The 24680-nt window shown below is 41.9% G+C and overlaps 1 long non-coding RNA gene across 1 annotated transcript in view; it reads left to right on the top strand.

Moving 5' to 3' along the window:
* Nucleotides 1-3737: 3737 nt before the first annotated feature.
* Nucleotides 3738-24680, top strand: part of LOC136363172 (uncharacterized) — a 199560-nt gene continuing 178617 nt past the window's right edge. Inside the window, exon 1 of the long non-coding RNA XR_010743914.1 lies at nucleotides 3738-3796. This is a non-coding gene — a long non-coding RNA (uncharacterized lncRNA). The remainder of the gene's footprint in view (nucleotides 3797-24680) is intronic.

Below are 24680 nucleotides of genomic sequence, written 5' to 3'. Positions count from 1 at the left end.
ATCTTTTTTGATTTGAAAAGACAGATATGCAGAAAAACTTTTCTACAAGACTGAAGCTGGAGAAAATCCTGTTACACTGAATCCTCATTAGGACCTAGCAAAATTCACTGAATACTTGACACTGCATATTTCCAACTAGTAAGGAATAAATCAAGATGCAGATGGGATCATTTGCACCCATAAGCTGACTGCAATGGAAATATTATGCTGCTGCAGGAGCAAGATGAAATTGGATAAAGCCTAGTCAACTGGCAAATACTTACCAACCACAGAATTTACTTGTTGCCTTGTGAATCAATATAATGACCTAGAATTTAACTACTCAAACATTTAGGAGAGCAAGGTTAATAGAAGCATTCTGATCTTTTACTTTCCTAGGGAATAAAACCCATTAGACTGGATGAAAAGAGTGTCACAACAGAAACGGCATTTTCTTCAAAGTGTGGGTATGTAATTGTAGTGCAATGTAGCCATTATTTGGCACATGGTCTAAAGACCCCTCAAGTAGGTTACGTTCTTAAGTATAACATGCAAAGGAACACAATCTGTGTGTCTGATAAAATAGAAGTCCTGCTGTCCAGCATAGCTTGCTTTCAGATTTCATAAGCAACCAGAAGTCAGGAGGAATGAGTGGACACAGAGAAACTGCTCATCTCAAAGGGAAAATTATGCTAGTTTGGCTGCAAAGAGGTGTAAAGAAATTGAGCCCATCAAAAAGATGCGTCTTGGCAAGAGAACTTACAAAAAAAAAATTCAGTGTGAAAAAAGCAGCAAATGCTTTGAGGTTGCTTTCGTTGGGAAGAACTATTGAATTCAACCTAAATAAAGATGTTGTGGGTCAAGTACTGTACATTATCTGTGGGATAAGATTGTATAAAAAGGACAAAATGAAGCATCTGTGAATAGGTAGGTGCTAAAAGAATAGGATAAAAGCAAGAGGAACCAATAAATGAAGAGTATGTCATTGTGGGAATCTGTGTGGATGAGGATATAGATGGAGAAGACCAAAAGGTCCCATAAGGAAGCAGAACCTTCGAAGAAAAGATTCCATGGAGAGATGGGAAACCCAAAAGGAAGAATGAAGCAGTGGGTGTAATGAAACAAAAAGAGACCAGGTCCTATCCTCTGGTAAGGTGTGCAGCAAAAAGGCCACATTTGCCGTGGTGGCAGCCAGCAGGGCACATGGCAGGGTCAGCAGGAATGACAGGCTGTGACTGAGCAAACTCACTCCCTGCTGGAGTCAGAACATTGCTCACATGCCGAATCTGAATGTTAGCACAACACATCCAACACCAGCAAGTGGATACAGATGCCACAGAACTTACTTTTGGGTCAGGGGGAATAAATATGCACCTAATTCCATTGTCCATGATGTGAAATGACAGTGACTGCAGAGGAGCTGAGGAAAAGGGCGATGGAGATGATGCTGTCATTGAATAAATAGCACAGAAAATAATCATATCTAATAAAATATGCTCTTACCAGAGCACCTGGAGAATTCTCCTGCTTTACACAGAGTTTTCCTCATTATTTCCTATTTCTGTTTTCCTTCATGGTTATGGGTTTTTCACAGAAGAGGCATTACATACACTATGCTTAAATCCTCTCAAGTTAGTCTGAAACCCAGAAGGGAGTGGCAATTTTTGCAAAATCATAAATGGAGCATCCTAAAATTACTGAATTACTTTGTAGAGCATTTTATTACCAGCAGAGAAAGGCAGCCCCAGCCAAGCTGCAGCCTGTGTTCAACAGGGCTCAGGCACACTATGGGATTTTACCAGCATTAGGGTCTGGGTGTTGATGAGATTAGGGCCAACAGTTGGATGTTTCTTCAGATAAGTCTTCTTTCAGCTAAACCCAGCATTTTTGTCATTTCATCTAATTGCTATTACTTTTTTTTTTTTTTTCTTATGCATTTCTCATTTCCCCTCTACTTGCATTTATATTTTATATCTTCCTGTGGTAAATTCGACCTAAGTCTCCTTTTATACTTCTTTTTTTTTCCAGGAGGTGATTACATGTGCTTAATTCAGGCAATCCTGTGAATACAACAATTTCATTGCTTACTAGCAGTGACAGCAGGGCTTAAAACAGGCACCAGCAGTGCTGGGGATGGCAAGCAGAGGAATTTTGGCTGGTGCTAGGGGAGCAATGACACAGGGGATTTGCAGCGACCAAAAAGGGGCTTTTCCAAGGGTAGGAGCTGCTGCTTGCCCACCCCTGCCTCTGGTACCCCAGCATCAGCCACCCTATGCAGCTCTGCCACCTGATAAGCATCTTATCTCTTTGGAAAGCAATATTTCCTGATTACTGGTGAGCTTCCAGTGGCACGGACAAATTTATTTTGGGGAAAAAAGAAATACAGTCTGGCATCCCACTCTTGAAAGGCTACTCACCTCACGCAAGGTTTCCATAACAGTAAGGTCAGGAAAGCAACACATCTCTTTGACAGGAAGATAGCACAATACATTTTCTGGCTCTATTACACCGTCTCCATGCAATCTGGACACGGCACTTCATGACTCGTTTGCCTCAGTTTCTCATTTATAAAAATGAAGACAGAAATCCTTCTCGCCTGTTTGGGCTCTGAGCTCCCAGGTACAGGCAAGGGCTCAAATGAGGTTTTACAGCACGCAGCGCAGCAGGAGCTATGTCTTACTAAAGGCCTTCTTCCATTTTAATACAAACTGGAAACTTGTGTTACCCAAACGCTATTTACATTTGTCACAGCACTCATTAAGTTGTTAGAAATACCAGGCGAGACTATTAGTTACAAAATTTGCAACCAGCACCTAAATAGCAACATATATCAAAAGGGGGAGATGTTTAAAATGTCTCTCAAGCTCTTCAGGAGGAACTCTCCTTCTGCTGCCCAGGCGGAGCACTCTCGCTCCCCTCCACTGCCAGAGTGCTGGGTTGTGCTGGGATCACCACGCAAACATATATTTATGTTTCAGCTTTAAAAAAATGGCATTTCTTTATAACCTGCAGTCTGAGGTACTTGCCATCAGGAAAGCATGCTCACAGGGGAAGGATCCCAAATTGCTCGGCAGGTATGGCTAACACAGCCCAGGGAATTACTGGTAGCAGCAGGCTGGTGTGAATGTGCAGAATCAAGGCAGAGACACAGTAACATATAAAATGTGTATGTACACACACACACTCAGAATGAGGGCATTTAAAAACCAATGCAATGGCAGAGCTTCTTCCAGTGCACAGGGAAGGGAATTGCTTTGTTTATTGCCATCACTGCCCCTGTGAATCACAGCCCACATCACTGGAGCAGAGGAAAGGCCACAGCTTCAATTCCTCAGAAAAGTCCCACATCAGAACAGTCCAAATTTCAGACAGAGCAAAAATTCCAACAAATGAAAATATCTAACTGCACCAAACTAACTTCTTAGGATATAGTCCCAGGGCTTCCTTTCAACCAAACACTTCATATCCCATGAAAGCACTTCAGCCTTATAAAAATGAAACATAATGATCATTTTACAAACATCTTCATCAAATCAGCTTGTTCCCACAATTTTTTTGAGGCTGCTAAATCTCTATTTTCCATCATGAAGGCTGTAGTGCTCTGTCACTTGTCAAATGATGTGTCACAAAATATTTTAAAACCCATTTTGCCTTTCCTGAACTCCTTTTCTTTCTTAATCAGTAACAGAAATAATCAAATTGGTGAGCAAGGCCTGGCTTTGTGTAATAGTTCCAGTATGTCCCTACCAGAGGTAAAAAAAAAAAAAAAAAAAAAAAAAAAAAAAAAAAAAAAAAAAAAAAAAAAAAAAAAAACAGGGTAAAATTTTGTGTTAAAGCATCAGCTCAAACCACAGAGAGATAAGACCTGGGATAGACACTTGGGATAGACAGATCCATAGATTTTGTAGACTAAATGCTGAAATCACACAGAAGGAAATGCTGTCTTATGAGAGGCTCGTGGGATTTTGATATCAGGAGGAAATTCTTTACTGTAAGGGGGGTGAGGCACTGGCACAGGTTGCCCAGAGAAGCTGTGGCTGCCTCATCCCTGGGAGTGTTCAAGGCCAGGCTGGATGGAACTTTGATCAGTCTGTAGGTAGGATAAAATAGTGGAAGGTGTCCCTATCCATGGCAGGGGGTTGGAATGAGATGATTTTTCAACCCAAACTATGCTATAATTCTATGATTTATCCAGGAAACCCTGGGAAGCAGATGCATAACCAGCAGACTCATTAATGCCCTCATTAATGCCAACCTAAATAACTGAATATCCCTCATTGTTTCACTTCTATTACACTTTTTTTCCAGGACATGGCTTTATTGTGTGAGGTAAAGTCTCCAGATCCACAGGTTGGAAAGTCACATCACTGTGGTCAGGGGGACATGGACATAATTATCATCTGGGCCATCACTGGGGGGGAAAAGTGTCACGTGCATCTCTTTTCTTAGGGGAGGGTAGTTGCTGTCCTATTTTGAACATGAAACGCCAAGAAGTCCAGAGGATCCCAAGCCTATAAGGGAAATCACAGTCAGGGTACAGGGAAGATAGCTCAGGTCTTGAGAGCTCTTTTTCTCAAAGCTACTGAGCTCAACTAGATGTGAAAAAAAAATAAAAAATCTTGGAGATGATGCTGCCTACATATGCCATAAACAGATGTAGAGTTGGATTTTGTCCACATAGCATGAACATTTAAAACTCAGTAGAGGCAGGATATGCAAACAAAGAGAGAAGCTTTGTGTATTCACTCATACATTGACTTATAAAACTCAAGCTGATGGGTCATAAAAATATTTGAAGATGTTTACATGAAAATTTCACTTTGCTTGCAGCAGTTTCAGCAGCATGTTCTCCCAATAGACTGTGTTATTAAGACAACCTTTTTTCACAATGAGCTGCAAAATGACAGTGCCCAATTCTAGAATGTCTCGGCTGGTTATAAAGTGTGAGAAGGCTTCATAATCACTGCTCACTGGTTCTTTCTACATAAAGAAAATTGTGGTGTACTCTCTGGCCATAGTAGTAAGCAGGATGGACAAGCCAGTGTTTCTCACCAGCGTGTCCTCACCCTGTGACAACCGAGCAACAGAAGAGTCATTGCTCCTGCCACAGCCTTTCTCAGGAGTGCCTATAAAGGCACTTCAGTTTCTCAGAAAGGACAGAAGCTGTGCAGCCAAGCATGAATCAAAATGACCATTTTGAGAAAAATCCCGATTCTGCATTTTCTGTTCATCCAGACGTGAATGAAGAATCAGAAATGTGGATCTTCCCTAGGACAGACATTTTTTAGAAAACTCCCTCTTGGAGAACCCCATGGGGTGCGTGTCACATCCCATGTACACAGGAGTTTGTGGGGAGCATGGCAGAGTGTGGGTGGCAGCCCAGCCCTCCTGAGGGTTTGGAAGCCAAGACCTATGGCCCGTGAGCCAGGCAGACATGGGGAGTTTGGCGTGTCTGCAACTCCACAACCCCAGCAGAGGGAAGGCAGCTGGGGAGGTCAGCAAGCTTCCAGGCAGCCTTTCAGTGACCCCAGCAGCTTGCCAGGGGCTGCTCAGCATGTCAGGCCTTGGCAAAGTGGGGTGGGCATGTTTACAGACCTGGATAATCCCCCCACAACCAGCCTTTCCTAAAGAGAACCCCTCTCCCAGAGCTTCTCTGAGACTCAGGCCCTCAAACACTCCCTGTAATCCCCATTTCCTGGCCATTCTGCATCATGTTCTGAGTTTTTCCTCATGCTGGAAAGGGGAGCTTTCCTGAGGGGCTCCATGAGGGCCCAGGAGCTGTGGCTGCTCCCTTGGACTGTCCTGTCTTATGTCCAGGTTTCACAGCACCTTCTATTCAGGTTGCAAACTCCTGAAAGAATAAACATCCCCCAAAATGCACATCTCATCTACACAGAAAAATCTAAAATGAAACCTCCAGGATGGCAGTGCCAGCAGTGATATCCATATCACTAGGTACAATCCTGACTATTCCTACAATTAATGAACTGGGAAAATTACAGGTAAAATAAAAAACGACTGTGTGAAAAAGACCTTGAAAGACATGAAACAGACAATGAGTTTTTTTCTACTTTTTATTTCTCTTTCCCTCCTTTCCCTCACTACAGCTTTATGCATAATTGTTTGGTCAGTTTGTTCTTCCCTGAAACTTTTACTGAAATGGATTAGGTAAACCATGCTCTGAAACAGATTGAAAATGGAAAATATGTAAATATATAGCATATAACTTATAAAACTGTATATATATGTGTGTGGGTGGGTGCTGGAATAAAAAAGCGACTGTTACTTGCTGGTAGAACAACATATCAACAACTGTTGGAGCTGACTTGAAGGTTAAATATTAGGAAGGAATCCAATTTCTCTTGTCTATTCAGCTCAGCGGTGTGTTAGATTGCGGTTGGAGTGTGCTTATGGAGTGTGGGATATGAAGTAGGCTAATCAATCCCTGCTGCTTCATTCTCAGGTTCTTCTTATATCAGGTCCCTGCCCTCAGGCAGCCTTCAGCTTTCCAAAAGCCAATTCCATACAAATAAAAATTGCGACCTGCAGCTAGAGGGTGAAGCTGAGTTTCCCCCTTGTGATTAATCTCTTCTTGGGTGGCTTTCAGGGGGAAAAAAAAAAGGAAAAAAAAGGAGGAGAAAAAAAAAAAAGAAAGGAAAAAAAAAAGAGAAAAACCATGCATGCTGCAGCCCTGTGAAAGAGTTTTCCTATTGAATGAGCCCAGTGCTCTGGAGCCAGCTTATCAAATGAAAGAATTCATTTTTTTTAACAGTGCCTCGTGTTGACATTGAGAAAATGAGCTATCAAACACTATGATTAAACTTCAGCTGCCATAATTGTCGTCCGAACAACTGCATGGTGGAACTGAAAAGCATTTTTTTTTAACCAGCTCTATATGGTTCACCAGTAATACTCAGTTTAAAAGGTTGTTGCTGCTAGCAAGAGAAACAAGGCTTGAAATTAACTTTTTCCAATCCATAGACAAAATTAAACATAGGTATTTGAGTCACACAAACAACAGGTAAATCAGATGGGCTTTAAATTTCATTTTTAGTCATTTTATCTGCTGAGGGGTAGCTCTAGGGTATTAAAATATCGGAGCATTTTCTTGTTTGACTGCATCTGGATAGATCTGGATAGGGCTGGATAGGTCCTGCCTTTTATTTTGAGAAAGGCAGACAGACAGACAGACAACACGAAACACAAGGAAGGGTGCCTTAAATACTCAGTTTGGTGCAAGAGGGGGTAGATGGAAGGGAATCTAAGATTTGTGGAATGTTTTCCCTGCAACCTCAAGATTTAATATGAGCAGGGGACAATCTAAACCACAACTGCCCCACTGCATGCAATTATTGCTCAGCCTCCTTTTGGGCCTGGATTAGTGCAGTCCTTAACTTGAGGCTCACAGGGACACTGAGTATTTCATATGACTAAGTATTCTATATTAATTCTAAGCAATGCTTTTACATACATCCTCGAGGGACTGGGTCTCCTCAAGAAGGCCAAAGAGGTCCTTCAGAGAGGGCTGTTAAAGGCAGAATACCTCAGGTAGGTGACACTGCTGGTGACAGCAGCCCTCTGCAATCCTTTGGGAAATGAGCTGTTGAACAATTAAAATCTCCTAAATTTATAATAAAAAAAATCGAACACTACAGTGCAGCAAACACGAACGAATGACGAGGAGTAACTGAGGGTTTAGGAGGATATAAATGAAATTTCCTGGCCACTTTTCCGAGGGGCTTGGCGCCCCTTCTCGAAAGGAAGGGCGCGCACGGTGGGGAGGGGGCTGTAAACCTGGATGTGCATGGGGCTGAGGATGCGGCGGGCGCCGGGAAGGAAGGGATCGTGTCCCCAAGGAAGGGATCGCATCCCCAGGGAAGGGATCGCATCCCCAAGGAAGGGATCGCGTCCCCAAGGAAGGGATCGCAGCCCCAGGGAAGGGTCCGCAGCCCCAGGGAAGGGACCGCAGCCCCAAGGAAGGGATCGCAGCCCCAGGGAAGGGTCCACAGCTCCAAGGAAGGGTTCGCAGCCCCAGGGAAGGGATCGCAGCCCCAGGGAAGGGATCGCAGCCCCAGGGAAGGGATCGCAGCCCCAGGGAAGGGTCCACAGCTCCAAGGAAGGGATCGCAGCCCCAGGGAAGGGATCGCAGCCCCAGGGAAGGGATCGCAGCCCCAGGGAAGGGACTGCAGCCCCAGGGAAGGGGTCGCAGCCCCAGGGAAGGGTCCGCAGCCCCTGTACGCAGCCGTGCCGCCGCTAGATGTCCGCGGGGACCAGCCGGCCCTGGCAGCGCCCTCCGGCTCGCTGCTCCTCCCATCGCACCGACACCGCGTCCCTCGGTGGACGGAAAGGTTTGGGTTTGCCCCGCTCTTTCCACTCCGCTCTGCCGGCTCAAACGGGTGTTTTTGCCAAGCCAATTACACAACCTGATCGGCGCCCTGCTTCCTGAACATATGGGAGTAACATTTTGAAATAACAATAACATTGTCATCATTTTTAGAGTCCAGCGTGCTCTGAGCTTCACTTTATCCCTTTCCGGGAGTAAAACTGATAATGTCGAGCGCTAGCTGAGGATGCTCAGGGGTTGAGGCTCTTGTTTGCAAACCGATTTCATGATCTGAACAGAGCAGCTGGAGGAGCAGTGAGGTGCAAGATGACTTAGACATGGGTAAGAGTTAGGAGCTGAGCTGGAGAGATAGGAACAGCTTCCAGAAAAACAAGCTAAGCAACAGACTGGATGTTGTTGATGAAAAATAACACGGGGCTGCAAAGCCAGGTAATGGCAACTGCTCCATGAAATAATGATAATAAAATAATGAAATAAAAGAAAAGAATTATTATGATGATGATAATAAAAATTTTGCAGATGTAAAACTAAGAAAACTGAGGTCGCACAGATCTGTTCCTCCCATAACATTTTCAGCAGCTCTTTTATCAACCTAGTTCTGGATTGTTCCCACCTGCTGGACTGCACACACAAAGTTATTATTGTAGGGTTGCTTATACATGCTGAGCTGCATTCCCATGTTTGCTATTTGTAGGGTCACTCAGACATGCTGTCTGGATCATGACTATTTTCCAGCACCCTGGGCCGCTGGAAAGGACTCATTTATCCAAAGCAACAGCAAAGATATTTGTGTCAGAAACAAAGATATGAAAAAGGCACTGGAAGCCAAATTCTGGGCCCAGCTGCAGAAGCACTGGGCAACACATTATTCACTCATCATCAGCTTTGCAATACGAGAACAGCAAAGTTATAGTCAATTAAGAGAACAGAGTCTGACACTGCAACACTCCTAGCTTAAGGAAACCAAATAAAAGATCACAGCTTTTTCAAAAAGCTTATTTTTAAATCTCGGTATAATAAGAGGTATAAGCACACATCCTTTCAGCTAGGTTTTGGGTGAACTGTCAGATCTATTTGCTGCTGTGCAGGAAGCTAAATTAGCTTTTAAGATGAGCCTTTCATAAAAGGCCTTGGAATTCTCTCTTATCCCTCATTTCCTACACTTGAAATATTTTGATTTGAAGAATCCAGTCTGTTGTTCCTGTAAGAAACTTAACAATTGCAAAGAGATGAACCTAATATAGTCACTTTTAGTTGAGCACACAGTTTTTATCTTACTAGGCAATGCTATTGAATACCACAGCAAGTGAATTGGAGTGAATTGGAAATACTCCAAGAGTATTGGAGATGGGGCAAACACCTGCTGGTTGTTTTGGCTTTAAGCTGCTCTTTGACTAGAAGGAAAATATGAAGTTTGGGTGAGCTGGTGAAGAGAAAGGGAACCCCTGGCCCCTCTGCACATGGAAACTGTTCCTGAGGACATCAGCCTGCCAGGCTTTTCTCCAGGTGACAGAAGTGCTGGGCTTTAGCGCGCTCGCATTGTGCTAAAACAGCAATAAAACTGTGACAAACTGACAAAAGCAGGTCAATTCACAGCTCAGGCTGACACCACTTTTTCAGCCCATATTGGTCGATTACCAATCAAATTTCAGGTACAAGGGAGAGAGTGGAAGAAAAAGGCAGCACTGAGACACGTCAAGATATGGCAATCACGGCTGCCTTAGGGACCCAGGCAGCTCCACCTCCTCTCTGTTTTTCGGAAGCCTAACCATTGCAGGTATGTGTGTGACAGCTGCTGGGAGAAACCCACAAACCAGGCACCTTACAGACCCCCCCGCCCAGACAGAAGTGAGCCTGCAGAGGAGACCCAGGCACAGGGTCTGGGAATGCCAGGACCAGGGTTCTGAGACACCAGGGCTGTGGAGGGCCCTGTGTCCATAACCTCCCCAGGCACTCCCTGGAATGAAGGCTATTGAGATATTCCCATGCACGACAGTGCCTGTGGGCTTGTTTTTCCTTGCCATCCTTTCCCACAATCCCAAAGGAAGGCAACCACTCATACCACACAGTGTCTCTGCTTTTAAGCTGGCACATTCACCCACTGATAGTTCTTTTTTCGCCGTGTTCAAACTTCAGTTAAATTAATACTCTGCAGTAAAAACCAGAGCTAATCATATCATTGCTGCATGAGAATAGCTGTGACTGACAACCTTTCTGAAAACACCAAGCCCATGACTCAGTGCACACAACACAATTTGTGAAGGGCAGAATGAAAACTGCCTGGAAAATAACGTCAAGGTAGAAGAGGAAAAAATAATACACAGGATAAGATTATGAGAGGCCAAAAGCCCTCTTAGCCCTAAATATAATCTATTCTCCCTCTACGGGTTGTTCAGAGGATAGAGGGATGCTACATCCTCCCATTCAGATTTAAGTGCATTCCTATGCATTTTTACTTTTAATGCATTTGCTGTATTGCCTACAGAGAAATTATTTGTATTCATAAAGTATCTTTTCTCCTTTTTCATTATCCGAATCAACTGTCTGTCATGGCCCTATGAGCTCCTTTTTCTCAAAAGTGTAAGAGTGAGGGCTGGGCCTTGGCATTCAGGAGCAACCCTGGATCTCTGAGTCCAGTTTGAGTATTGCAGGGTTAACATCACATAATTCCTCTCATAAATGCACTTTCTGAAACATGTCACACGTTATGGCTGCTGCTATAAAGTAATGACAAATAAATCCAAAGAGTCTTTTGCCTTTTTAAGGGAAAAATATAACAAAAGTTAAACAACTCCCCAGACAATGACTAAAACCCATAGCAGCTTCCTTCATCCAAGCCCAAGGCAAAGTTCAGAAAAGTAACTTGCTTAATCCAAGGGACAAGATTTACTTATCATTCCTTCCCTGACTCATGCAAGCAACTCAGTCATCAAACCTCTTCTTCTCCCAATGAATCAGTTTGGGGACGGTCGTGGGAAATAAACCTATATATTGCTTAATCTGATTTCTGTACCAAGTATCAGCGCTGGGAGCAACAGTTGTACAAAACCAGAGTTAACCTGCTTCCCACCAAGCTTTCAGTGGTGCTTATGCCAATGTTTCTACCAAAATATCAAGCAAAATTCATCTCGGCTCACAAAGAAAAGAGATAATTAGCACTTATATTTTCTTCTATCCGTTTCAGAAAAGCTGAAGCAGATGGAGTCACCATCCCTATAAAAGAGTCCATGGTCTGGGAGAGGGAATCTGGGAAATACCTCAAATAAAATAGATGGAAAGTTCTCATAAAGGCAATTCAGGCTGCCTGCTGCCACCAGAGACTTCTGGAGCTCCAGAAGCTGGACACAGAGTGAAAAACCAACAGGTGAACCCTTCCAGAGAAAGCAGAAACATGGATGGAGACCTCGAGAGCCAGACACACAATTTTTCATTGATATTTACACTCCAAGCTCCAGGAATGAACTGTGATTACAAATCGTCCTTTTGATGCTACTTGGCAGGTACAAATGCAAGGTGAGTCAGTTTTTATCTCCTAGCTGAACAAACAGCTGAACCAGAAAAAAGTACTAAAGACATAGGCCCAAGTGCCCTCTCTGACAGTGTATGTAATTGCAACTACACTGGTTTTTTCCAGCTGTTTACATGAGCTGTATGCAGATCTGCTTGTCCAAGTGGTTTTCCATGGTCAAGAGCCTATCGGGTTTTCATTGTAATTGCAGTTGGTAGCATCGCCAACTCCTGATGCTGCCTGACATTGCCCAGCAATTCCAGTTGCTTTAAATTTTGCCAAATATTGCCAGTTCAGGCTGGAAGGGCTGAACACAGCTCTGGCTATGTACCACGGTGATGAAATTGTTACCAAACCCAGGTGTCCCTTCCAAGGATGAAATAAATTAAAGGCAAATACACTGTTTGGCCTTAGTTCAACACATGTATACACTTCTCCCCACCCGGGTTTATTTCTGTTTGGTTCCTACCACCCAGCTGCAGTGTTACACTCTTTCCACTACAGAAATTTTGCAATTTAGTAGAAGAGGAAAAGGAGGGGATGTCCCACTGTTAAGACGGTGGGCCTTGCTGCCCTCTGAAGGGGATTAGGTATCGATCTGCTCCTTATCAATTCTCCTCACACTGGAAGGAGCCTGCACCTTATCTTTCCAGTTGGACTGGATTCCCTCTCATTTGATCACTGGAGGGAAACCTAGACATGGCCGAGGGGTGGGACAAGAACATCTGGTCATGGTTTGTTGAGGACTGTGCAGTAAGGCACATCTCAACAGGAGCAGGGTGTCGGGGCCCTTAGCAAAGTGTTCATCACCAATGATTCACTAAGCTGCGTTAATTGACAGAAATTACAACATACCTGTTAAAAGATGCTCGTGATTGTTTCTGCTGTTAGGTAAGAGCAATCCCTTAACTTTGCAAAAGTGTTCTGCAGTTCTTATGTGTTTGACTTCATTTTCAAGGGGAGAGGATAAAAATAGACAGTCTGCTAAAACAGATTTTATAATAAACTATTATTCTATAAAGTAATTGGAGAGATCATTAGAGACGATGATTACTTTGCGATTCTATCTAGAGAAATTACCAAGGCCTGTCAGCCTGCTTGATGGGACTGCATTTATACCATTTTTGGGAACCATCCAGTATAATGGCTGTTTCAAATCCAGAGGAAGGTAGGCAGATGTGTGACTTGTTAGCCACAAAAGTCTGACTACGTTTTTAATTTGGGCCAGACCACTGATGGTGTAAATTGACACAGCTCCAGTGATGCAAAGTTTCAGGAAGATTTGAAACAGTCCTTTCCTCCCAGTGGGGCTGTGCTTACATCCATTGAAGACGTGGGGATTTACTTTAAAGCATGCATGAAACATAATTGCCTAGAAATATTTCCCTTTCAATTTGGGAATTTGAAAAAAAAAAGTATTCAAAACCCTCAAAAAGGAAAAGAAAACAAGGGGTGAAGAAAAATTACTTATTTCAGTGATATTAGACATAATGATAAAAGAAAACTTTAAAAATACTTGAGTGGAATTTATAAATACATAAATCAAAGACAAGTACATCGATTAAGGTATAGTTAACACAGTAATCTGAAATTTCCTGGAGACTTAATGAGTTTGGAGCCACTAACGCTGCACCAAGCACAAGTGACACAATCAGAATCAGAACCGACACAGAGCTCAAAATCATTTGAATTGTCTTTTTCACTGGCATTACCTAGAAAAACAGTAAACAGTCAATGGCAAATAAGAAGTACAGTCAGGCAACATCAATGGGGAGCAGCCAAGGCTGGGTCATACAGTACACTGAGAAGAGAGCTTGACCTTTGGAATTGAAATATAGACATTTTAAGCTCCAGTGGAATGTATCAAAATGGCCTTTTTCAACTTAAATGCATAGAAGGTCAAGGGGAGGTCATATTTGGCTTTGGGTTCATCAGCACAGAGCATATCCCAGCTCTTTCTTTATTCATTCTCATTTTTTAAGAAGGGGTTTCAAACCTCGCTGGCATGGCATAAATATTCATTCTCCAGGGCCAGATTTTCAGTTGGTGTAAAGCAGGATAACCACATTGAAATAACGAACCTCTGCCAATTTATACCATCTCAGAATCTGGCCATCCTGTTCACATTCTTTTAAGATACAGAAATGGCAATTTTGAAACTTTTCCTGGAGCAAATGCTTCCAACAATAATGATGCATGTTGAAATTTGAGACTTTGACATTTAAATTGTCTGGGGTTTTCTTTGAAAGGCATGGCAGGAGGCATCCTCCAGAAGAGCCAAGGAGAGAGTGAATACTGCAACAATCTACTTTACTGCTTCTCTATGTGTTTGCCCTTCAATAGCAGATTTAAGGCTTTTTCAATACTCCCACAATTCTCTTCAAATGGGAAAGAACTTTCTGTTCCCTTACAAACTGCTTTGGAGACAAAAAAAAACAACAACAAAAGGGCCACTCACAAATGGCACTGGCACATGAGCACAGCAAGGAGAGACCCAGTAGATGCAGCAGGACTGTGCATCCATAGCAAGGCACCATCCCCGTTCTCCTGGCAAACCAATTAATTACCCAGAAACTGGATGAATGCAAGCAATCATCCAAAGTCAAACGAGTGCCCATCTTAAAGAAACAAGCATCCACAGTTACCTAATTTGAGTATCAGTTTCCTTTCTAAAGGAGGCCTTCCACATCCTGCTCTCCTAGTGCACTAAGATAATTTCTAATATATTGGTAAAGAAAACTTGCCTCTCATTTTTAGGATAGAGGATCCATTTGAAGAAATAAAATAATATCAAACTTCTGCAGCCCTGAATAATTATTTTTATCCTAACATGGATCATAAATAGGAGTTTCTCTTTCTTTATTTGCATTTTGTAGAGTTCAGATGACACTATTCTACAATTTTCAGAGGCTCTTGGGAAAAACACGGCCTACCCCAGGTGGCTTTGGTTTTCATGTGCCATTTCTTAGTCTTTATCCCATTTCACTTCTGTCCCTCAGCATGCAGGAGAATCAACACAAAACAGTCAATATTGCTCCATATTGAGAGTCAATTCCAAGGAAGAGAATCTCATTTTATATTTTATTTGTCTATAATATGCTTATCCTTAAATGAACATTTTCGACACAGATTCCAAATTATGCATTCATTGGAAAGATTAACTCTGATTAACAAATTCATGCTAAACAACTGTGTTTAATTGGATTTTTGTAAGTAGCTAAATGTGAATGCTTCTCAGTTCTTCTATGTGGAAAACAAAACAAAAACTAATTTTAAAATATTTAATGAGGAGCAATCTCTGTGTTGCTGACCTATCTTCACTGGTGATGAACCCTTCTTCCCCGCATTCCCCTGCATGCAAAGTTCCCCTAATCTAGTCCTAATAATGGTTAAAGTTATCTGTCTAATCAAACTAATTAGCACTGGTGAACAGAGACATAATCATAATAGAAAGCAAATGCCAGTTTTACAAAATGAAAACGCCATATGTGCAGTAATTAGTGAACCACACGCACTTTTTATAAATCATATTTATTAGTTCATAAACAAATCAAATCCTAAATGAAATGAGCGTTACCATTACCCAACACCAATGAATAAACAGATACAATGACTGGCCCTGCTGGGTGTGTTGTACAAGGGGTTGGGGAAGGGCACCCCCCTCCTCTCAAAGTTCTCTTGGAGGTCTTTATGGCTTTTTGCAGAGGACTCTGCCCCCTTCTTTAAGTCACAGCATGGATGTATTGGCTGACCTAGGGAAGCTGCATTTTGGTCATATGGGCTGTTCTTGACTGCAGACCAGATGGTCATAAATTAGGATATTCAGGCTACATCCATGATGAAAAATGTAGTACTAATAAGTACGCTAATAATGTTCCGCAGCAGACCAGGTTTCACCAGAAATTTAATGTGGATTTTGTCACCTTGCATAAATGATGATAGAGTATAAACTATATTTAATGGCAACACCCAGCCAGCAGAGGCACACTTTCAGCTGCCCTCAGACTTAACATACAAAGGGCTCTTTTACACCTCAGACACAGAGCTTGAATAGAAAGAACTGGAGAGACACCCAGCCCAGACACACAGTGTTGGATGCTTGGCCTGAGCAATCTGACTCAATACCCGCAGGAAGACTTACTCTAAAATTAAGAAGGTTTGTAATGAATACCACATATCATTATGTATCCGATCACAATTATCATGGCTTTCCTTTCCCACAGAGAATACTGGCAGCAGAAAAAAATATGAACAGAGATATTTTGGAGTTCCAAAATCTACTTCATTCCTCTAACTGTTAAAACAGTGTAATGGTTGAGACCTCTTATTTACATTAAGTGCTCTTCAGTTTAATAGATTCTGGATATTTCAAAATTTTGGGAAGATAAAACAGCTTTCCTTTCTATAGTTTGGCTGAAAACACTGCAGAACCTGGTCTTTTGGGTTCTTGAGCCATTTTGCTCTCGACAAAATGAAGCCTTTGACTCCCACAACTTCTGCAGACCAGATGAGATCATGAATGTTCCTGTGTCTGCAGATACCCAGATTTGAGTCTGAACTTAGGTGCATCCTCCTTTCCAAGGTGATCCTATAATATGGTGAAGCAATGTTTAGGAATGGGCTGTGCACATTCAGCTCTGAGGTCATGGCACAATATGTTCTCACATCCTCACCTTTTGAGGTGAGAACACAGCGAGAACTTGGGAAGCAGAAGCACAAACCAAGTTTCCTGTCAGTGGCAAGCCATGCTATTCCCTTTGGTGCTCATTCTGAAAACATTAATTACAGTGGGTATTTAATATGACTCTCCTGTAGTTTGTACACGAAGAGCTCAAACTAATCTCACCCCGCCCCAGCAATTCCAATGTACTCTGTTACAATGTCTGAAACATTAACAGTGAATTAATTATAATTGTGCAGTGGCGCCTGGCCACTTTGCTTTCTGTCTAGTTTATCTTTATTTTAGACTAAAGAAAACAACAATGAAAGAACAAACACGCAATAAAATCTGTTCAGGAGATAGAAAGCAGAGTATCCCCGTCCTGGTTCCCCTCTTGGCCATACCCCCCATCTGGGCAGGATTCATGCCTTTTACATTTAAAAGTGCAATGCAGAGACAGCAGACCCAAAGCTGCACGCATGCTGTGCATTTAAATTTGATCCCTTTTTTGTTTGTTTATTCTCCTGTACTTCTTTGGATTGGACAGGAAGTTTAAGCATTGCAATAAAGAAACAAAGGCTATTTTCATTGTATATTTGGCCTGGCCAAGAATAAGAGGTAATACCAATATTGTGAAAAAGCTTGAGCAAGGAAGGGGTTTTGCACATAGCAGCTGAAATGAATCCATGCAATCATCTGAATAGCTCTGGGTTTTTCAGAACACAATCTCAGCAACCGCACATGGTCCAAAATAGTCACTCAAGATTCTACAAAAGAAACATGAAATTGCCTTTAAAATTATTATATTTTGAAATAATAGTAACACAACAGCTTTTTCCCTTTAGTTTCTGTCTTCTGAGCTCCTTGGGCACTTTTATTTATTCACACTTTCAAGCATAGGCTTTCATGAAATCTCGAGTTTCCAAGACCCGGAGTTCTAGAAGCTCTCCCCAAACTCCATTACAGCCCTGGGATAAAAATCCCAAAAGACTGAGAACTGCAAAGTGCATGGACAGCCCCCAGCTTGGATTGACTCCAATGGTTGGCAGAAAATCCATATGAGACAGCCTGAAAGGCCTCACATATCTTAGCAAAGGGGGAAATTTTACACTCTGATACCAGCAGGACCCAAGGATAATCCTAGCTCTGTGGGAAGAACTCACTTTAGAAAAACATTTTTCTCCCTCACATAGGGTGAGTTGAGTCTGTTTGTCATGGAGAGAGGGAAATAGAAAGAAGGGAAAGGCAGGAAATACCTATGACATGCAAGTGGAAAGGAGGTGTGGGGAACCTCTGCGAAGGAAGCAGAAACAAAGTCATTCACACAAATACCCGTGGGCTCCAGCCTGACAAGCTCCTCCTCAGCACTCAAATGCTATCAGCCCTCTGTTATACTGCTTCAGGAGGGCAATTTTGGCCTCATCGCTGTGCAGAAGGCCTAAAGCAACTTGAACTGCCACTGGAAGTGCAATATCATAAAATATGACAGGACGCAGTACTGGGATGGTTCAGCAGGACCAGTCCTGTTCCTGTTGAAGTCCAGTGGGGATTTTTTGGCGAGTAAAAGGGAGCTGGCACAGGGGAGATACCCGACTCTGCAACAGCTTAATGAGTGACCACAAGAGGCACTGAAAAGATTCATGTAAATTTAAATAGACATCAACTCTTGGATTAACTAAATGGGCTTCATGGCTGCTTCGCATTAAAGCTGGTAGATATCAGAGATCTGACCCCAGCATTGTAAACAGCAAGACAGAGCTTTAATTTGCTTATTCTTTGAAGACTGGCCTTTTAGCATTCTAATAAAGCAGAAGACTAATCTACACAGGATAAACTGCAGTACGTTTTAAGTAATTATACTCCATGGTTAAACAGTCCTTACTGAGGGAAGAGAAAGACCAAAAAGATTAGTTCATGCTAAATATTTCTCTTAAGTGATGTTGTTTTCCCCTCCTAATTTGGTTTTCTTACAACAAACTTTGCCTTCACAATTATTCCCTTGATTACTGTAAGAGTGCCAACATAATTTAGTATTTGGGGCTGGTACACAGAGCCTGGCAAAAACCTGACTCAAGCAAGTTTTGCTGCAGATTGGAGATTCGGCTTACTGCACAGAAAGCAGTTTTCTATATGAAAACTATTAAACTATATGAAGAGTAATTAAAAGCATCAATTAAGGATGTGAAATACAAATAATTTTATATTAGGCAGAAAACTTATTCTGACATGCTAAAATGGGTGCTTTAAAGAAACTGCAATGTGGGCTGCCACTTATTCAGAGCTCTGAATACTGCCAAGTTGTGTCTAAATGTATCATTTGATGCAGTATTTATAGGAAAATAATTTATTCTTACAATTTAAATTAGCGTAATACACTGTAACTATGTTCATTTGTATGGAGATACCCAAAAGTGCCACTGCTATGCTAGCAGTTATTTTTAATTCTGCAAACAACCTTGTCTTTCTATGCATGGAAAGACACAACCTGACATTTTCTATTTTCCGGCTTTCCCATGCCAGAAAAAGGGCAACAGTGCTGTGAATTGCCCCCGTGCTTTGTCACATTTTCCTGAAATAATTCATTTTTACTATGAAATAGTAACCACAACTATATTTAACAGCTCTGTGGCAGAAATTTCTTGGTTTTTTATATACTGTTGTTTAGTTTTTTCCTATGAAAAGTCATGGTGGAAGGTTGGATTCCTTCCTTTCAGCAGAGCTGCATTCAAAGAACATCAGAGGCACTTTGCACTGGTCTTTGGCAGAATTCAAGAAAGCAGTTACCCATTATCTGGCATGCAACTGTTTAGGGAGGTTATAAATGAGATTTTTATGGAAAACAAGAGTTAGAACAAATTTTGGTTAAGCTAATCTTGCTATTAATTGCTGCTATTCTCTAAAATCTGGTTCTGCAAGTCAAGATGTTGCCTACTCATATTGCTGGCACCAACACAGTCCTAGGGAGAAAGATGCACAAAAGGAAATTCTGGATCACTTCATTCCAAAACAAGAATAACCTCTCTTAGCATGTGTGTACTGCACTGGGAGACAAAGAGCTGCTGTTGGAAAGAGCAGGACACCAGTTGTGTTCTGGCACTCATCCTTTGCTAAGGTTCTACTGAACAAAACAAGTTGTCTTTAGAAAACAAAAAAACCTCACTAAAACAAAGAATTCAGGAAAACAAAGAATTCTTTATGGCAATGAAGCAGAATACCTTTTTTTTATTTTTTTCTTGGCAACACCCTCCATCTGTACCAAAAAACAAGATAGTGATAGCCTGATACATGCACAAAAAGAGGAAGATCACAATACAAGAAAAAAAAATTTAAAAAATGAGTGCACTGAAGGATTGATCTTGCAACATATGGCATCACATCCATGGAATGGTTTAAGGATTTGTGATCAACCCATGCAGAAAAGCTTTCGGTAAAGTTCTTAACATTTGGTGTGTCTCAAGGTAAGCTTTTTGGGGTCTTGTGAACTAAGAAATTACTCAAGGTGGAAATATATAGGAAGCATTCCCTCATCTTCATGAGGGAGAAAAAATGCTGGGGACTGTGTACCTCACCTATAGGCATTTAATAACAGAGAAGAAAGGAAAAAGAAGTAGTAACATCTCTGCTTTTCAAGATAAATGCACTTTTCAAGTGCAAGGTTATACACAGACCTGTGGTCCAGCTTGCAGTTTCAGATGAATTACAACAAACACGTGGTGACAAGCCAGTTGGAGAGTTTTAATTCAAATATACCAGAACCTGCTTCTTTACAGGCACTTTCCCTCTGCACCTACAGATACTGGTGGGCACCTCCTTATTCCTGATTTTTACTACATGAACATGCTTGCTTTGAAAAGCCTTTCTCTCATATGCTGAGTTTAAGCCTTTACAACACCTGCTGGAGCTGTGTACCAAGATGTTGCTGTAAGAAAACTGAGCTATAAAAAGGATAAAATCCTTTGTCAGCTCATCAAAGGAACAATCCAAATTGTGATCCCAAGCCCTAGTCTACCTTTACTCAAATCATGGTAGCAGCAGGCAAAGTCCTTATCTACTTCTAGTGCAAATCACAATCAATTGTATTAAAATATATTTTAGAAACACACATGCTGGGTCACCTGAAGAATAGCAATCCCAGCTCATTTGTATTTTTAAGCAAGATTTGATGGTACATCTTTCACCTAGAAAAGTAATATGTTAAACGAATCTGCCACCAAATCCCTAAGAGTCTCATTTTGATTGTACAAAAATAATTTAGGGAACCTAACAGTTTAAAGCTCTCTTTTCTGGTGCCTAAGTGCTTCATTTTAATAGATATTAGCTGTTAAAGATACTCATTTTAACAATGACATTTACAGCTTCAACCAGTCTATCATTGAGCACAGTGCATCACTTAGCAGGATAGCACTGTTTAAAAAATAATCTACTTGCTTTAATGTATATTGGAGTGTATTAGTTGATGTTGAATTAGGTCATTTTAACCCTTCAGCATTTTTCAGGAGCAGGAATACATTTCAGACCCTTTTAGTTTAAAATTGCACTAAAAGATACTTCCACACAATCAAATTATTCACTTACGTCTCCCCTTCCATTTAAATTCCTTTCCATTAATTCCTTTCAATTAATTAAGCCTCACAACATCATTGCACAGTGTTTAAGAGCTACCATTGCCCAGTTTGAAGTTGCAGGCCATATCCATTTGAGATGGATGGAATAACTCCCACTGCTTTGAAGCAGGCCAAAGAGCTGGGCTTTTTCATATCACAGAGAAGACTCCCATCAATTTTTCAGGGACTGGGTCAAGACACAGATGACTGAAGTGAAGCTGCACACTGACACATGACATCATAAACCTTCTGAGAGATCACAGATGTACAGACTCCTGCATACCCGTAACCACAGCCCTGCCCTCCTTTTGAAACAAAATCATGGGACAGCGGATGATGAAGAAAATGCCAACAGGCTGTATAAACATGCAGTGGAAATCTAAGAAGCTGATTCCTCTTTTGTTGCTAAAGGCAGAAGAACTGTCACGTTAGATCAAACAGCAAATCCAATTAACACAGTATCCTCTCTCTCATGGTGGCCAGCTCTTAGGAAATGATACCAGAATTATGTTATGCCATCTCAATTTCTTAAAACCAAAAAATCAAACACTTTTCTGAGCCAGGCCTTAAATCCAGGTCAAGTATTTTTAAACAAACCTGCAGCCTGTTCAGGCCCAACTCCATTCCTGCTCAAAATGGAGGGTTAGGGTATGAAATGAGGGAATGGGTGCCTGAGTGAGACGGAGTCTTGGCCCTACACAGGAGGAAGCACTTACAGGAGGTCACCTCCTGACTCTATAGCATCCATAGGGATAGTCACAACGTCTCCAGAAGCAACTGATGGAAGGTCTGGCACTCCTGCACAAGGCTGTGCCTCCATTTCCCACTGAATTCCTGCAGGCAGTGGAGCTGTGGCCATTCCCAGGGGCAGACATCATCCCCACGGGACACTCCGAGGCAGCCTGCGGAGGCCAGGAGGCTGTTCCTGCCCCAAATCCCACCCCACACTGAGGCTGGCTGCTGTTGAGCTGCTGGCTGGAGGCTTCTCACACGATTTCCAAGCCGTGGAGCTCCCCAGAGTTTGCAGGCCCCGTGGGGCAGCCATTTGCCATCACCGTGTCCGTGTGGGCGCGTGTGGAACAGGGAGTGGCGGGATGCATGGCTGCTTCGCTTCCCTTTGGGATGGGTGAGGAAAACTGCCCCGAAACACGGCCCTGACAGTCATTTACGCCCTGGAATAAATATTTTCTCCTCTGTTTTCTCTCTTTGCTTAATAATTCGGAAAATTCTCCTTGCTTTCCCAGCTGCTGCTGAGCAATAACTAGCTATTTTTAGAGAGCTAATCACTGCGACTCCACAATATTTCTTCTGAGTAGTAAAAACTCATTTGCCCTTGCTTAATCTAAGGCAATTTGCTGTGTAGATATTGCCAGGGCTCCCAATTTCCAGTGAGCATTGCTCCCACTTTCCAGTGAGTGTTACTTTGGCTATACTGCCATTGAATTTCTCTGCCATTTTAGTTTTCCAGTAATGGGTGTAGCCCAGACATTAGGTAAGGCAATGTTCTTCCATAGTTTTTTGTGGCTATTTTATATTTGACCCTCTTATTATATAGTAACATTCCACAGATTTTAATGGCTGTGGTGTTCAGATGTCAGTGCACTGCTTGGGAGCTGGCATAAAGAAGCTCTCTGGATGGGGGACATTCTGTGCCCATGTAAAGTCTGACAAAAGTGCCCAAAACCTTTTAATATCACATGTCATGTCTAAACAGCCTAATGAGGATAAACAGTGGTTTAAATACAGGTGTCCAAAAATGATTAGATGAATGGCTAAAACCAGACTTCCATTGTTATGTCTAGCACATAGCATTTCTTCAGAGGTTATCACATCTTTGCAGAAGAGCAACAGACCACAGAGTTATTATTCCTTAGTAACTAGAGGTTAATAAAGCCATTTTTCAGATACAGAATTAAAAAGAGATTAAAAAAATATCTTCTTATCCTGAAAATGATGTTACACTGTGTACAAAATTCGGGTTTGTCACATGGGTACAACAACATGTGAAAAGAGACTTTACCAGGCCCAGTTAAGAAAGAATGCTGTAAGAGCACATTCTTCCTTTTATCATTTGGTAAATCATCTCCACTTTCCTGAATAGCAACAGATTCAAGTGTCTGATGTAGTCTCCTGAATTAGAAGTTATAACGCTAATTAGGTTCAATTCATTTGGTCTATGGCTACCTGAAACAAGATACTGATGCATCTGCATACAACAAATGACAGCTTGAGCATCTGCAGAATAAAATGCTAGCCAGCTGAAGGGATACAATTAAGAGAAAAAGAACTTGGGGTTACTTTTTCCCTCAGTATGCCATGCAAAACTAAACAGGAAACGAGTTTAGATTTCCACCAGAAAGCTGAGTATAGCACCAGTTAACACATCCATTAGTATTCACAGGGTCTTAACAAGCTTAGAGCCCTCTGCAGAGAGGCTGGATAGCCATGGATGGGGCTGGATAAAAGAGGTAGGCAGTGTCCTCCTATGGAATGCCGAGGAGTTGCTCACAGGAGCTACAATTCTCTTTGTGAACAGGAATAAATCACCTGAATGGGCCCTGAATGGGTCATGTAGGACAACAACAAAGCTATGGACAAAAGAATATGCCAACAACTGGAAAATTGAAACACTCTTAGCAATGTAGTATCATCAACTTCTGTGTGCATATCTTTGTGAAAATGTCATGTATGAAGTTCTGTTGAATAGATACAACATTTATTGGGTAAATACATCTGGGTGTTAATTATAAGAAGTTTGCACTATCAAAACCAGCGTGTGGTACAGAATGTCAGGGACATCACTCCAGGTGTATTAAACCATTGACAAATGGCCAGCTTTTGGGTTAATAACTTTGCATAAGCTTGTTTTAGATACAGGGTGTGGTGCTGAGTTGTTGTCCTAAGGGGCTGATATCAGACACTACACTCTGTACTTCTTCAGGGCAAGGTGCTCAAAACAAAACACATCCAAGACTGACATCTCAAAGGGTTTCTGAAGTGTTTGCATTCAGGCCATGCAATTTCCACCCACGTGTGAGGAGGAATGTCCAGGGTGCACAGCTGACAAATGACAGGCTGTCGCCTGTAACATGTCACAGAGCAGAAGACTTCAGGTTAATATGAGATTGTGCAACTTCTGCTTTTTTTCCCTGTCCGGGTTTTTGCAAGAGAAAGAAAACCAAAAGAAAACTGACCACAAGGGATGTCCATATATCTCTACTAATGGAGCAGCATGGGGACAGGCCATTTCATCCACCTAGCCAGTAAGCTTGAAATCTCAACCTTACTGACAGAGATTTGGGGCCAGTCTTTCTGCTGAGTTTCTTCTCAGCCCTTGCATACTTAGGTAACAAGACATTAACAAGAAAATTCCCAAAATTGAATATTTGTTTGATGAACACCATGAACAAAAGCAATCTGTGTGATTCTCTTCCAAAAATCAGCTAATGACTTAGCGACCTCCTTTCACAGGGATTTCTTGCACAGGAAGCAAGAGCTTCTCAGTTATAAGAATGTATCTCACATTTGCTTGGACCACTTTCTACCAAAACCACACCAAAGCTCTTGCATTATCTGACAGGACTG

This window comes from Sylvia atricapilla, chromosome 6, assembly GCF_009819655.1.
Source record: "Sylvia atricapilla isolate bSylAtr1 chromosome 6, bSylAtr1.pri, whole genome shotgun sequence".
In the NCBI taxonomy this organism is placed as follows: Eukaryota; Metazoa; Chordata; class Aves; order Passeriformes; family Sylviidae; genus Sylvia; species Sylvia atricapilla.
The sequence above is the reverse complement of the archived record's forward strand: the minus strand, read 5'-3'. Positions and strand labels throughout refer to the sequence as shown.